We start from the raw sequence: 16,404 nt of genomic DNA, 5'->3' as shown, positions 1-16,404 counted from the left end.
TATAATTTAATATAATTTTCTGGTAAATAAAACTAAACATCAGAATTAACAAGTTGGGATGGAGGGAATGGGAGAAGCTTAGCAGTTTGTAGGTAAGTAGATCTGATGAATTCTCAAAGCTTATAGTAAGTACTTTATGTTTTCAAAGTCTCCTAAGAACAGTGAAAAAAAAGATAATGGTATCCAGCTAGTCAAGAATTAATTAGGAAAATTCCCAAAAGACCCTGGAAGCTCCATTCATTCAAACTTATATACAATAAATGGATGAGGTACCCTCAGAGTTGGCTTCAAGACAAGATGAAATTATGACCCACTCACACTTTAGTCCTTCAAATAGATAAAAGACCTGGGGTAGGGGGAAGTACTCTGAGAACAAGCACACATTTTATTCCTCTTTGTGAATGTTATCCCCTATCCTTTCCACTGTAAAAGCTCTCTTGTTCACACAATCCTGTTCTATCAGTTACCATTGACCATATGCTTCTAGGCCACTATACCATCAACACAGTGAATGGTCCCTTTGTGACTAAAAGAGTTAATCATCTTACCAATAAATCCAAATGTAACTCAGAGCATGTTCAGATAATATGAAAATCTGACTTAACATACCATTTTTCAAGATTTGAGACTCTAGGATCATGTATTTCATCAACAAAATTCTCTAGTGATTATGGCAGTCATTTCAAAAGTCCATTTCAACCTGTATCTCCGGAGGGCATGTCTCAGTTTTTGAGTATCTAAGTACAGTACACTTGGCATCCACACAAAACAGTTTCAAAATTGTAGCAGCCTTTACTATGTAACATGGTACCATGTCGGTGGTAACATGATCAAATATGAATAAATCCTTTATTTTGTCACTGTATGATTCTTAAAACTAATGAGTACCTCAGAGGGGATTATAAAAAACTCTTACAGTCAAGATTACCCAAAACTGGGGTCACTGGTCACAACATCATAGGGAGCATTGCAGGAAATGATAATCTGATAGGAGCAACTAAAAATTTACCAATGGATCTCCTACTCCCACTCTACATTTGAAATATAAATGCTTTCAGAAATAGGAAGCAGTAGAGTATTCTAAGCAAACATTCTCAGCGGGTCCACCCAGTTTATTTCCTGTGTTATTAAGAAAAATATTATTGTAAGCCAAAAACAGAAAGGGGAATTTTTCTGCATTCTAAGGCACAGTTTAATTACTGAAAGGATTAAAAGTCAGATATTTCAAAGAACAAATTGCCCCACAACATACATCACCCTGCTAGAAGACAACAATCATAGCTGATACATACTTCCTTTAGAAAGGTAGGAAAGTCAATGGGATTTGGCCAAACTTCTATCACATTTGTCTGAATTGTTTATGAGTCTTGAATTTATCCACATTCTCAATGGGCTGAAAAGTACTGTTCCTTTCCAATGTCATTCCTACAATCCCATCAATGACTGGATAAAGCTGTTGGTCTTTGTTACTCAATTTGCCCTCTTCCAAAGACAAAGTATAAACAACAGGGCCAGTTTTTGTGACTAATATTGTTTCTTTTAAGTTGTTCTACTCAGTTTTTTTTTTCAATTTACAGTCTACTGTGAAGTTTTCATTTACAATTTTATCTAACTTCAAAAATCAAAAGAACAAATAACCCTCTATTTCTGACTAGACAAAAGGTTTGATGTCTATAAAATATTCATCTTCTTCCACAACCATAAGGCTAAGTTTTCTCTACATAACAAAGTTCTATTGAACCTTGGTTTCTAACATAACTTAAAACAGAACTGACTTTATATATTAATGAATAGTATTAAAACATCTGCTTCTTCTCTGGAAGCCAATAAACTTGGAAAAGCTAACTTGTCTAGCCTCTATCTTTCATATAAGACTGTATTTAATTCGATATGAATAAGTGTTTGTCAATGTACTGCACACATAGGAGCTAAGAAATAAGTAGATATCATATGAAAGAAGTACTTGTTAATTACATAATTAAACAATATATTCCAAATTTCTTTACAGAAGGATATTTTATAGTCCTCAAATAGGATACACTGTCCTACATTATGACTGGTTGTCTTCAGAATCTTATTTTTAAGTTGTCTGAAACCCATATAAATCACCTAGGTCAATACTAATACTATCCTATATTATAAAAATAATAATAGCAGCATTTCAACAAGAAAATGCAATAAGAATTTCATCTTACGATGCCAGAACTACATCTCCTCACCACCTCTTGAGTGGAAAAAAAGTTCCCTACCTCCAATAACACAATTAATAGTGAAGCCTCCCAGAGGTAGGAAAAGAAATTACTGGGGAGGAAAGAAGGAAAGTGAGATTGTGGAGGTTGGGAGGAGAGGGGAGGGAAGGTGAGAAAGTCAGAGAAAGGGTACTTCCAGTGGTTAAAGTATAAAATATTATAAGAAAATAGGGGTCAGGTCCTACAAGTATAAATTGCCAGGGATCACATAGGTCATAAATCATAGATCAAAAACTGGAAAGGGACCTAGAAATCACCCAATCCTGTCCAAAATGTCCCCATTTTGAAACTGAGAAAACTGAAATAGTAAAGTAAGATTAAATCACATGCCCACAGTCATATGTAGTAGAATAGGATCTGCAATTTTAATCTGGAGGCTCTGAGACCAAATCCAACCCCTTTTCCACAGTACAACAACTCTGCTTCTCCCCAACCCTTTTAACCTCCTTAGACTCCAGAAACTGGTTCCTCTTTTAATTCCAACTAATACTGCTCTCCTTCTGTAGTAGCCTACAGCAGAAAAGAACATATCACCCTGTTCCTGAATCAAGAACATAATATTGTTCCAAGAATTTTTATCTTTTTAGGGCTTTATTACCTACTAATAGTAACAAATACAGCAGAGAATGGATAGAAGGATTGAGTCTGGAGTCAGGAAGACCTGAGTTCAAATTTGACCTGAGACATGTACTAGTTGTATGACCCTGATCAAGTCATTTAACTCTGTCTGCCTCAGTTTTCTCATCTGAAAAATGGGATGGAGAAAGAAATGACAAACTACTCCAATATCCTTGCCATGAAAACCCCAAATGGGGTCAAGAAGTCCGATATGACTAAAACAACTGAACAACAAAAGCAATAAAAATAAGATTACACCTATATACCAAACTCAACTTTTTCTTTTTTCAAGTAAAGAACACATAGGTAATAATGGTGGATCTTTAGGGACATAAGATAGGAAAGTTACAATTCAATTACATATCAAAGCAAAACCTTGGTGCCTTTAATAGGAATTTGGGAAAGGAATAAAAGTTATCCTTCTTTTTCCATTTTGAGGAAGTGCCAAGGCCAAACATATTCACTCCTTCACTCCTCTTTGGTTTCCACTGTTGATTCTCCAGATTCTTCTTCTATCCTCTTTTTGCTCCTCACCCTTTGATGTCTCCTTCCTTAATAATTTAAGTTTCTCGAGGTTTCTTCTTGCTTGTTTTTTCCCCACTCCTTACCATAATGACTGATATATATTAAACAATAGATCTCATCGACCTGACCTTCCCTGGGCTATCAGGATCTTGCTCTAAATTGAACTGACAAGGAGAGAAGGGAGATAATAAGGATTACAGGTAGAGGGTGAAGAGATAAACACACAGTGAAGTCTGCAATGGGAAGAAGGAAAGGAAGGGAAATAGCAAAAAGCATCAGCGCGGAGAAGGGGAGTTGACTCCCAGTTGGCAGACAGAACATACCTATCTGAGCTTGGGCTTATAAATTGGAGGTTTGCTAAACTTAGTCTCTGAACTAGATAGAAATTAACCAATGAACACAATACATGTTCCAGCTTTGAACAGATGTACTTTGTTTTTAGTAAGCTTGTTTTAAGAAAATAAATATTTAGCAAAAAGAAATTAGAGGATGGTCATTATTTATTTATAAAAAAGAATCTTTCTAGGTACTTCCCCCTTTTTATTGGCAAGATGGGAAACAATAGGTGTTGAATGCCATATATGTTGCTTGTTACAAGGGAAGGCTATGCTGGGTAAAGGGCTGTATACTAATAATGTATTAGAAAAACAAAAGGTAAAAAAAAGAAAAATAATCTTCTTTTAGGTTCTGTTTCATTTAAGACAGTCTGGTGCAGATTGAATTTTAAGAATCAAATCACATCATATATTCTTTAAAATTTCCAAATAGATAAAATATGATTTGATTTATAAAATTCAGTCTTCACTAAATTGTCTTAAACAAAACAGAACAGAAAAGTATAAACCTAATGGACCTGAAGAGATGGTCCATCATTTACCTGCCATCTGTTTGAAAGCTGATGGTGCATATTTAATCATACCATGTCCATTTGTCATTCTTACTCAGCAGCTCCTTTTGCCTTTGAGAGTTTAGTAAATACTGTATTTGCCAGTGATGAGGATGATGATGATGATGCCTATGAACCATATAAGATAAATAGCTGTACTGACTCTTTTAGAAGTTGATACACTAAATACATAGGAAAGAAATGCAGTAATAATAGAACCCACTCCCCAGAGCTGTTGTGAAAACAAAATGAGGTAAAATTTATAAAGTTGCTTTTCAAATCTTGAAGTACTATAGAAATACTAGCTATTGTTTTTTTTATCATTTTATCATTGTGCTTTCACAGGATCATTGGCAGTTCTACCACATAAGTCTCACATAATAAGACCATAGTTTTAGAGACAAGAGAGCCTTTAGAGGTTATCTATCTAGTCCTTCCCTCTCATTGTACAAAGTGAGACTATTCCAAGGTCAAAAGCAGCAGTATTAGAAACAGAACACCCATACAAGTTTTCAGATTCTAAAGCTACCACTGTCCTCTTAGAATCAAGATAAATATGGGAACCTCAAATAGTAAATGGCACAGTTGAACTTTTAGGGTCTGTTTCATTTAAGACAGTCTGGTGCAGATTGAATTTTAAGAATCAAATCACATCATATATTCCCGAGTTCAAATCTGACTTCAGACACTTACTAGCTATGTGACCCTTGGGTAGGTCACTTCACCCCTCAGTTTCTTCATCGGTAAAGTGAAAGGAAAGGAAATGGTAAACCACTCTGGTATCTTTACCAAGAAAATCTCAAATGGGATCTCAAAGAGTCAGACACAACTGAAAAATGACTAACAACAAAAATGGTCCTTTTGTTGGTCCTAATGTGACCCTTATGAACACCTGAAGCTACAGCGCCACATACCCCATCAAGAGGAAAATAATATTCCTACTCAAACATATTGAAGGGCAAATATTTCCTCAAGTCAGCTCAGAGACACTTCCATTCTTCTATTCACTAATGTATCTTTTTTGTTTTTTTAGTTTTTGCAAGGCAATGGGGTTAAGTGGCTTGCCCAAGGACACACAGCTAGGTAATTATTAAGAGTCTGAGGCCAGATTTAAACTGAGGTACCCCTGACTCCAGGGCCCGTGCTCTATCCATTAAGCCACCTAGCCGCCCCTCACTAATGTATCTTAAAGGTAAAGCCTTCCCTCTCAATATAATAAATAATTATATTCCATTTATCCTGTATTTATCTTGTTTGTACAGAGCTGTTTACCCATGTTGAGTCATGCATTGGATTCTAAGTTCCCTAAGGGAAGTCTTTTGCCTTTCTTTTTTTCCCTTAGAACTTAGTATAGTGTCTACCACCTATTAGTGACTTAATAAATAAAAATAAATAAGTAAAAGCCAATTGGCTAAATAATCAACTGTTAGCCTTGACTCAAATGATCCAGTCTTCTGGCCCAAGAATCACTGACTGCCAGACATTTGAGAGACCCCTCCCAATCCTTTAAAACAGGTCTTGATGAGTCATTCCCCAAATGACAAATGGTCAAGGAATACGCAAAAGCAATTTAAAGATAAGGAAATCAGGGGAGGCTAGGTGGCAGTGGATAAAGCACTGGCCCTGGAGTCAGGAGTACCTGGGTTCAAATCCGGTGTCAGACACTTAATAATTACCTAGCTGTGTGGCCTTGGGAAAGCTACTTAACCCCATTTGCCTTGCAAAAATCCTAAAAAAAAAAAAAGATAGTCATATGAAAAATTGCTCTAAATCACTACTTATCAGAGAAATGTAATTAAAGAATCTCTGAGGTACCACCTCACACCTATCTGTATTTTTACACATCTGGCCAATGAGACTAGAAAGGACACTGATCCTAAGGAAGGGATATGGGAAACCCAGGACACTCATACATTGTTGCTGGAGCTGTGAACTCATCCAACCTTTCTTGAGAGCAATTTGGAATTACACCCAAAGGACAATAAAAAATGTGCATACCCTTTGGTCCAGCAATACCACTACTGGGTCTATATCCTGAAGAGATCATGAAAAAAAAGGGTAAAAACATCACATGTACCAAAAATATTCATAGCAGCTCTGTGGTGGCAAAGAATTGGAAATTGGGGGATGTCCATCAATTGGGGGATGGCTGAACAAATTGTAGTATACATATGTTATGGAACACTATTGTTCTATTGGAAACCAGAAGGGATGGGAATTCAGAGAAGCCTGGAAAGACTTGCATGAACTGATGCTGAGCAAGATGAGCAGAACCAGAAGAACATTGTACACCCTAATAGCAACATGGGGGTGATGATCAACCTTAAATGGACTTGCTCATTCCAACAGTGCAACAATCAGACACAATTTTGGGGTATCTGCAATGGAGAATACCATCTGTATCCAGAGAAAGAATTGTGGAGTTTAAACAAAGACCAAATATTATTGCCTTTAATTGTTTTAAAAAGTTATCTTATTATGTAATTTTGCTATCTCTTATACTTTATTTTTTTCTTAAGGATATGATTTCTCTCTCATCACATTCAACTTAGACCAGTGTATACCATGGAAACAATGCAAAGACTTAACAGACTTTCTTCTGTCAGGGGTGGAGGGAAGGAAGCAAGATTATGGGGAAAATTGTAAAATTCAAAATAAATTTATTAAATAAAAAAAAACAAGTATTGATTCCCCAGACCATTTCCAATACTTACTGCTAATCACTTCCTGATCTCTCAAGCTTCCCCCAGGCTAGACCACTTCTCTACTGTTCACCACTCTGTTCTGGCATAAATCAAATATTTTTGCATTCAGGAAGAGAATGACCGGACCACAGAACTTTCACCGGCAGCAGTCTCCTTCATATTATCCAAAATCAATCTCCTGCTTCCCAAAATAGATTGTGATGTGATAGCTTTATCCATTAAACTGGTCTTTCTCCAAATGAAATCTATTTTTCTGACTTAAATAGGTTTTATAAAGAGAAAACAGCATATAAAACTCTGCCTCTAATTATCGAGATTTTGATCCAGCTCACAGGGCTACCAGGAGAAGCATTTTCCTCATCAGCATTTTTAAATTCAAATGTAACCTCTGACACTTCTAAGTTGAGGCAAATCACTTCATCTCTATCTACCTCAGTTTCATCATTTAGAAAATGGAGATCATAATAGAACCTATCTCCCAGGGTTGTTGTGAGGACAAAATGAGATAATAATTATAAAATCAGCACATTGCCTGGCTCAGAGTCAGGTATCATCATCATCATCATCATCATCATCATCATCCTGTAACTTGCAATCTAATGGAGGATACAATAAATACATTTAGCTGATATTCCTTGAAAGTAGGGACTACCCTGCACGCCATCCTAATTGAATTTGGAAAAACCATTGTAAATCACTATTTAAAAAAAAAATGCTACTTAGAAAAATCTGCTTTTTTTAACTAGAGGCAATAACTCAAATGGAAAAGAGGGACTTTTTTATACATATACCCCATTACTGTCTGGGAAGAACTGCATTCTTGACCCTTTCCCCAAGGGGAACAATTAGGGGAATAAGTATTTTCCTACCAAGAAGCTAGAGGTTGATGTGTTTACTAGAATTCATGACCACATTAAGGAAGAAACACAAGTTCCATGAGTTATGTATAGGGTAAGTCAAATCACTGTATATGCAATCAAGGATGTCCACATGAGAAAATTTTACATCTCTTATTCTGAATTTCACAGATTAACTAATTTCCTAAGTTTTCTGGAACTAAAATAACACCATAACTCATTTAGGGATATGTGCTTATACTACTCTTGTTGCTTTGCTATTTTTTCATTTTCTATTGATTTCCTTTCCAATTAAATGATTTATTATTTTGACATTTCTCTCTATCATTGTCATTGATAGCTGACTACCTAGAACTGTATTAGCTTCACATAGTCCCTAATTTCTGAACTAGTAAGTCAAATATAGGTAAATTCCTATTAAAAATCACTATAACTCAATTCACAGTCTATGTGGTCCAGAGGTTCTGTATATGTGATGAGATTAATTCAATATTAAATCTATGTTTCATCTCTAATTTTGTCACTGCAAGTATAACCATATTACTGCCTATTTTAAAGAAATGTCAGTGACTCCCTCAAGTCACCAGGACAGATTCTTCAGCTTGACATTTAAAGTCAATCACAATCTGGTTCCATCCTATCTTTCCAAACTTACTGAACCCATGCCCCTCCATGCCCCAGTCAAACCAACCTACCTGGGGCTCCCTGAACTCAGCTCTCCATCTCTCACCTCCAAACATTGCAAAGGTGATCCTAATATCTGCAATATATTTCTTCACTTGTTTTGAACCCTTAAATTCCTTTAAGGCTGAGGTCATGAGTTAGCTCCTACAGAAAATTTTTCATGAATGAATATGAATGTATGAATGCATGTATGTATGTATGTGTGGGTGGGTGGATGGATGGATGGAAATATTTACCTAAAATATCTGCAAATACTATTTGTGATGGGGATAAGCTAGAAACCCTCCTAGAAAGATCAGGTATGAAGCAAAGGTGCCCACTGTCACCAATATTAGTCATCATTGTATTGGAACAGAGCTGAATACCACAGTTCCTCTCGAACATTGAATCTGGTGATCCCAATCCCCTTAGTTGCTAGTGCTTACTCCCTCCTCCTCTTATTATCTATCACATATGTAATTCTCTGTTTACATTTCCTATCTCTTCCTCCAGTAAATGTGATGACCTTAAGAAAAAAGATTATTGTTTTGCCTTTAAGTTATTACCAGTACTTTGTACACAGTAGAAAATTAATAAAAGCTTACTGGATTGTATTGCTACTTGTATGATCTTGTACATGTCACTTAACCTCACTGAGCCTTAATTTTTTCATGTGTAAAATGAAGAATGGGGTTAAGATGATCTTTATATTTCATTTATCATCCAAATCCCATAATTCTATTAAAGTACCCTGTAAGTTGAAAATCACATCAAATAGGAGCTTTCATTGCTATCTGAATTATCTAGACAATTAAATAAAATGTTCACTTTAGATTCCTCCTCAAATACAGTCAAGGGATCCAACAATGTACAATGAGATTCCCCCTCCTCCACTCCCACAATCTACAAATTTATTTTCATGAAAGGTGATTTAAGAAAATCACATTGAAGTACCACTTCCAATCATGTCTTCACCTTTTTTCTGTCTTGTACCCCTTGGTGAAGTTAATAGATCCCTTCTCAGAATAATATATTCAAATGTATAAAACAATATATTGGGGCAGCTAGGTGGCGCAGTGTATTCGGCCTTGGAGTCAGGAGTACCTGGGTTCAAATCCAACCTCAGACACTTAATAATTACCTAGCCATGTGGCCTTGGGCAAGCCACTTAACCCTATTGCCTTGAAAAATCTAATACATATACATATATATATATATATATATATATATATATATATATATCCAATATTCTAAAAACAAGTTCACAAATTCCCCTACCCTAACTGAAGAAAAAAAAATAAATGAACAACAATGAGACTACAGCATTTTAAAAAATTTGATCTAGTTTGAATGAACTGATGCTGAGCGAGATGAGCAGAACCAGAAAAACGTGTGTCCTAACAGCAACATGGGGGTGATAATCACACCTGATGGACTTGTTTATCCCTTCAGTGCAACAAGCAGGAACAATTTTGAGCTATCTGAAATGAAGAATACCATCTGTATCCAGAGAAAGAATTATGGACTTTGAACAAAGACCAAATACTATTACCATCAAATTAGGGGGGAAAAGCATTATATTATTACTATCTCATACTTTAATTTTCTTCCTTAAGGATATGACTTCTCTGTCATCACATTCAACTGAGATCAATGTATAATATTAAACCAATGTAAACACTAACAGAATGCCTTCTGGAGGGGGGGAAGCAAGAATGGGGGAAATAGTAAAACTCAAAATAAACTCTTTATTTAAAAAAAATTAATCAGACCCTATCCCTAATCATATTTCTGAGAAATAATAGTGTCTAACAAATAGAAAATGCTTAATAAATGGGCTTAATCTTATGAAGAAACACAGAACATATCTGAGACACAAACTTTAGCAGACAACCCACAAATTCCTTCTTAGTATTGTACAGGATAAATAAGAAAGCCCAGCTTTGAAGAAGCCTGGAGATGAGGACATAGCAGAGACCAGCAAAAGTCAATCCTGACCCTTTTTCCAGTATTAAAGACGATGTAAGAGGGATGCCTGTGTTTTAAAGAGAACAATTACTATAATTCTTTCCAACCTTCCCCCCGCCCCACTCTGCTCCTCTACCTGAGTCAAGGTTATTATATTCTTACCAGCCTATATTATGCAAAATAAAATTTGTGACAAAAATCAATGAGCCTTTGCTAAACAAATATACCAAATCTTACAGGTAGTATTGTCTCCTTCAAAGAATTCACAAGGAGAGTCAATGCAATTATACCATCTCTGCTCCCATGGTTCAAAGTATTTGAAGGGGATTCTTGGGATGTGCTGCATTTATGAAAGAAAATTATTCTTAGTTATTTAAGTTATGGCATATGAGATTTATTTAAAGTCTCATTTCTTTATAGAAATACTTCATCTATCCACCCCTTTCAGACTGCTAAAAACAAATCACTTAATGAATTTGTGGGAACTTGTTCAATGCTTGCCTTTTTTGTAGGATCTCCAGGTCTATATGTCTTAACTTGAAATCTACTATATGTTCCCAAAAGGGAAGGCTTTAAATCAAAGCAATTCATCCATGTTTAGATCAATTTTCCCCATGCAAAGAGTTATAATCAGAGAGACCCTTAATCAATGCTTATTCATGATTTGTATCAGCATTCTCCCCTTCATTAAGATAGGGTGTTGATAGAAGGAATTTTCCCTTTAATTGGGGCACAGTTAAATTGAATTTTTTCTTCAATTCTATTACTACAACTTCCAAGAGGTAAGTGTGACAAAAGAATACATGCCAGATAGAGGAGTCAGCCCATGTGAAGAAATGAGAGACTGGATGCTAACACTCCAACTAAACTAGAACATGATCTATGTAAGATGAACTAATAGTAAATAGAATGGAAAGGAAGCTGAGACCAGCTCATGGTGGCCCTTAAGGACTAAGTAAAGGAGTATGAATTCTATCCTAGATCAAAGGAATAATATAAAAATAGAAACATTTCAAATATTTTTCAGTTGTTCTAAATATTGTTTCTTCTTCAGAACCTTAAGAAAAATACAGTTTTGAAGTTCTCAGTATAAATTATTTCATCTAATGAAAGATTCAACTCCCAAGAGCACAGATTACACATTTGATTACTACTTCATCTATCCATCCTTCTCCAACCTCTTTCTTATACCACCTTACTGGTCACTTGATGCTTTTCTGACCATAGTGGGCCTAACTCAAGAGAACACCTCAAGGGGCATAAAGTCACCTAGCTCAATTCTTCATTTTACAGATGAGGAAACTAAGGTCCAAGAAAATTAAGTAATTTACCCATTTTAACACTGAAAAAACCTATTATCCCTCAAAATCATTGTAAATATATATCTACAAAAATTCAGAAGAAAAAAATTTCAACACTGTCAGAAATTCCAAATGAATAACTAAACAAACATGGATGAATTACTTTGGGAAGTCTTTGATTTATGAACTTAATCCTCTTTTGGGGCAGTTATGAACTGATTGGGAGGTTTGATTAATGCTAGAAAGTTATATAGATTTAAAAAAGTGGTCTATAGGTCATGGATGTAATCATATACAGATTCAACAATCTCAGATATAAGAAAACTGTATGCAAACAACCCTCAACATCCAACTGCCAAACCAAGAATGTATTCATTTCTTCCTCACCCCTGCCTCATTGAGTTCTTGTCTTTTTTCAACATTCAGCTCAAAGCATCACCTTTCTGGATCTATCCAGATACCAATACTGCTATTGTCCTCCCTCATACACTATCTTGTATTTAACCACTTTGTATTTATCTGCAATATTATCTTTATCTTTACTGTATATGTTTAACATATATGTCTTTTCCTTCTGCATTAGAATGCAAATTCTTGTTGAGTAATGATTGTTTCTTTTATTGTATTTTCATCTCCAGCATCTGGTAAGGTAGAAAATAGTAAACAATTAGTAAATGCTTATTAGTAGACTGATCTGCATATACATACACATAAACATAAGAAATAAGAGGATATATGTATATACTAACACACATCTGTCACACAAAGCCTGTCTTGGTGAAATTCATTTAACTAAGACTATTTTTATTTTTAGGTTCTTTTTCAAAATGTTTCAAAGATCTTTGCAAAATACTAGGACAGACTGCTACAGATTTTCTTCTTTTTATGTTTTAATTACCTCATGGGACACATACTTTTTTGTTTCTATCAGTGACAAGTTTAAGCAGCAAAAACAACAACAAAAAGCCTCTGATACAGCAGCTTCAAAGCCAAGAAAATTGTCATCTTAAAATATATGTGTCAAGTGTTTTGAGAGATTACACAAACATTTTTCTTCATTGCCTTTTAAACTTCAAAGCAAAGCCTGGTCAAAAGCTTTACTTCATCTTATTCTTACATTACTTGGCTATTAGTACATGTAGAACAATTAGTACTTAGAACATTTTTGGTTAGGTAAAACTAATAGGAACTTCAACTTCTTCAAATAAATAATTTTATGGAGTAATCCCCAAAATGGTTGCCTGATTAGAGTTTTCACGACAAATCATCAACATAAAATCTAAAAATTGCAATAACAAGAACAAGTAAATTCATGGAGTAACAACGATTTCTTCTACCCACCTGCACAAAGCCTACATATGCTCAACCCATTAGAAAATTCAACAGCTGAACTCAGGTAAACAACCCTTTAGCATTCCAAGTTACCAGAGTCCAGAGAGAGATGTGTATGACCTGCAAGTTTCTGTATCTAATGACAAGAAGAATATAAGACTGTCCCAGGAAAGTGTGAGATCTATTGGAAATCTTCAACCTGAATAATGGAAGTGACCCAAAAGCAATGATGATCAGTGCAATGACCTTCTGGTCTGGCAGTGCTTTGTTTGAGAAAGCAAAGACTCATAATCTTAAAGATTGCTAGCATTCTGTCCCAGGAAACCATTTTTGTTTTTGTTGATCAGTTGCTTAATTATGCTGTGTGATCCTATGGATGATAGCACCCCAGGCCCTGCCATCCTCCACTATCTCTCAAAGTCTAACCAAGTTTATGTTCCTTGTTTCCATGATACTATCTATCCATGTCTTTCTCTGTTGACCTCTTTTTCTTTTGCCTTCAATCTTTTCCTACATTAGGGTCTTTTCCAATGAGTTCTGCCTTCTCATTATGTGATCCAAGTATTTAAGCTTCAACTTCAATATGGAGGGTCTTAAATATCCAGTACTCTGAACACCCAAGATCTAGAGAACCTAAGTAGACATCAGCACAAGAATCAAGATGACTTAGGTTTAGAATAAACAGGGTATACCATTCCATGTAAAAACACAAGAGAAGGCAGATCCTAGAGTTGGCAAGCTTCAATAAGTAAGGCCAGAGAAAAGAGGAAACCCTAGAAACAAACTAGAATAAAGAATTATAATATATCCAAAGATAGTAAATAATCCTCTCTAGGAGGAAAATAACTCCAATTCAACTTCCAGCACAGACTCAATGAGGAAAAATGGATTTTCTTTTTTTTTAGGTTTTTTTAAATTTATTTTTATTAAAGATATTATTTGAGTTTTACAATTTAAAAATGGATTTTCTTAAAGTACAACATGAGTACTTAGAAGAAATAAGACAAGAAATTTGTTAATGAAATAAATGCTTTGGAAGAAAAGTATTGAAATGAAAATAAAAAGTTTAGAAAAGTGGCAAACTTTACCCAAGAAATAGAGTGTTTGAAAATTAGAACGTACTAAAGAAATCAGCTACTTCTTAAGATGGTAAGAAGTAGAATAGAATTAAAAGTTATTTTTTTTTAAAAAATAAGATTTCTGAAATCAAAGTTGATATCAGACAACTCATCTGGGAAACAAATAATGGAGAAATAAATTAAGAATTAATGAACTACCTATTATACTATATTTCAAGAAATCATAAATGAATACTTTCTATTTCAATCAGAATGAACAGACAAAAGGAAACTAGAAAAGACAAAAAGAAACTTAAAGAAACTCCAAAGAGAAAGTTCTAGAATTGTAAAAATCCAAAACTTCCACCTCAAAAAAAGCATGCCAGAAAGAATGAGTTCAAGTTCAAAATAAACAAATAAATAAAGTCATGATAAAACAAGACCTGACAGCTTCTCCATTAAATGAAAAAAGAGCTATATAATATTCTAAATATACTAATATTTAGAATACAATATTCTAAAGGCAAAAATAGAAAAGCTTGCAACCAAGAATAATATACCTTGCAAAAATAAATATGATCTCATAGGGATAGCAAAAGGAGTCTTTTATGGAATAGAGGACTTCAGGCATTCCTGAAGAAAGATCATAGCATCATAAGAATTCTAAAATGCAAACATAAGTCTCAAGAAAAACTTAGAAAGACAAATTCAGGGGTGGCTGAGTGGCACAGTGATAGAGCACTGGTCCTGGAGTCAGGAGGACCTGAGTTCAAATCCAACCTCAGGCACTTAATGATTACCTAGCTGCGTGACCTTGGGCAAGTCACTTAAACCCTTTTGCCATGCAAAACAAAAAACAAAAAAAGAAAGACAAATTCACTTAAGCAAGTGGAAGGGGATATAAGATGAAGTGTTAACATCCTTATAATGGGAAAAGAACTAAGTAGTCTTTCAGAACTTGTTATCTTCTAAGGATACTGGATTTATAGGAAAGGAAAGAAAAGGGAAGATAAAAGGAATATACTAGCATGTCAAGTAGAAATTAATGAGATTAAGTTATATTATTTCTCATTATCTGAATGGACAAATATATATATATATATATATATATATATATATATATATATATATATATACACACACACACACACACAAACATGGAGGAAGAGTTGAAGGGATCAGTCATCAGATGAACCTTACTTTTATCTAAACAAGACAAAGTGAACATATACATTTGTGCTCACACACACACACACACGAAAAGGACAAAAATAAAGATCTGGAAACTAAAGGGTGTCTATTAATTAGAGAATGGCTGAATAAGTGGAAGTATATGAATATAATGAAATTTGATTGTGCCTTAAGAAATGAAAAAAGAAAAATATCAGAGAATTCTAGGAAATATGAACAGAAGCAGAGTAAAGAAAGTAGCACCAAGAGAACATATTTCACAACAACATTAAAACAAAAAACAACCAATTTTGAAAAATATAAGATCGCTGATCAAAGCAATAACCTCCAGAGGACCTATGAAGAAACATATTATCTATTTCCTGATATAAAGGTAACAGGCAGAAAGATATGAAGAGAATCAATAATTTTTTGATGGGACCATAGTATGTATTTGTTTTGTTTAGCAATGATTATATACTGCAAGTTTATTTTTTTCTCCATTTTCAGTTGGGAAAATTGGTAAGTAAAGAAGAGGAACACAACAATAGTGATGTCAAACAAAAATTAGAAAAAAATGAGAGACAATGGAACATTTTTAAGAAGAAAACATAAGAAAGAATAGACAGCAAGCTCATTTTGCATATAAGGTGCTAAAATTCATTTTTTAAAATAGTAAGCAGTATGGAGATGGGATTCATGGTCCTATATACAATCTTCTTTCATGTTCTATTTTGAATGTAACAGTAATCATTATGGTGATATTATTAAGTTCAGAATAAAAAAACTAAATTTAAAAAAAAATTCTATTATTCAATGTTCTTTTACTATACCTCAATTTTTTGGTTACAGTTTTAAAAAAATCATTAATCAATTGCTCTAGAGAAGAAGCATCTATATTATATATTTCTTAGAATACCAACTTAGAGAAATATAAAAATTGTTCTAGATGCTTGATCACTCCTTGGATGAATTTAAAATACTTACACACATACATACATATACACACATACACAAATAAGAATATTTATTTTCTACTATAAGTCCCCTTACAAATACAGATTGTATAAAA

At 34.3% G+C, this 16,404-nt stretch overlaps 1 protein-coding gene across 19 annotated transcripts in view; it reads right to left on the bottom strand.

Annotated features, from left to right (window-relative positions):
- FRMD3 (FERM domain containing 3) overlaps positions 1 to 16,404 on the bottom strand; it is a 329,113-nt gene that overhangs the window by 110,843 nt on the left and 201,866 nt on the right. The gene's annotated exons all lie outside the window — the stretch shown is intronic.

This window comes from Macrotis lagotis, chromosome 8 (assembly GCF_037893015.1).
Source record: "Macrotis lagotis isolate mMagLag1 chromosome 8, bilby.v1.9.chrom.fasta, whole genome shotgun sequence".
In the NCBI taxonomy this organism is placed as follows: domain Eukaryota; kingdom Metazoa; phylum Chordata; class Mammalia; order Peramelemorphia; family Peramelidae; genus Macrotis; species Macrotis lagotis.
Note: the sequence above shows the minus strand (reverse complement) of the source record. Positions and strands in the feature narration are given on the sequence as shown.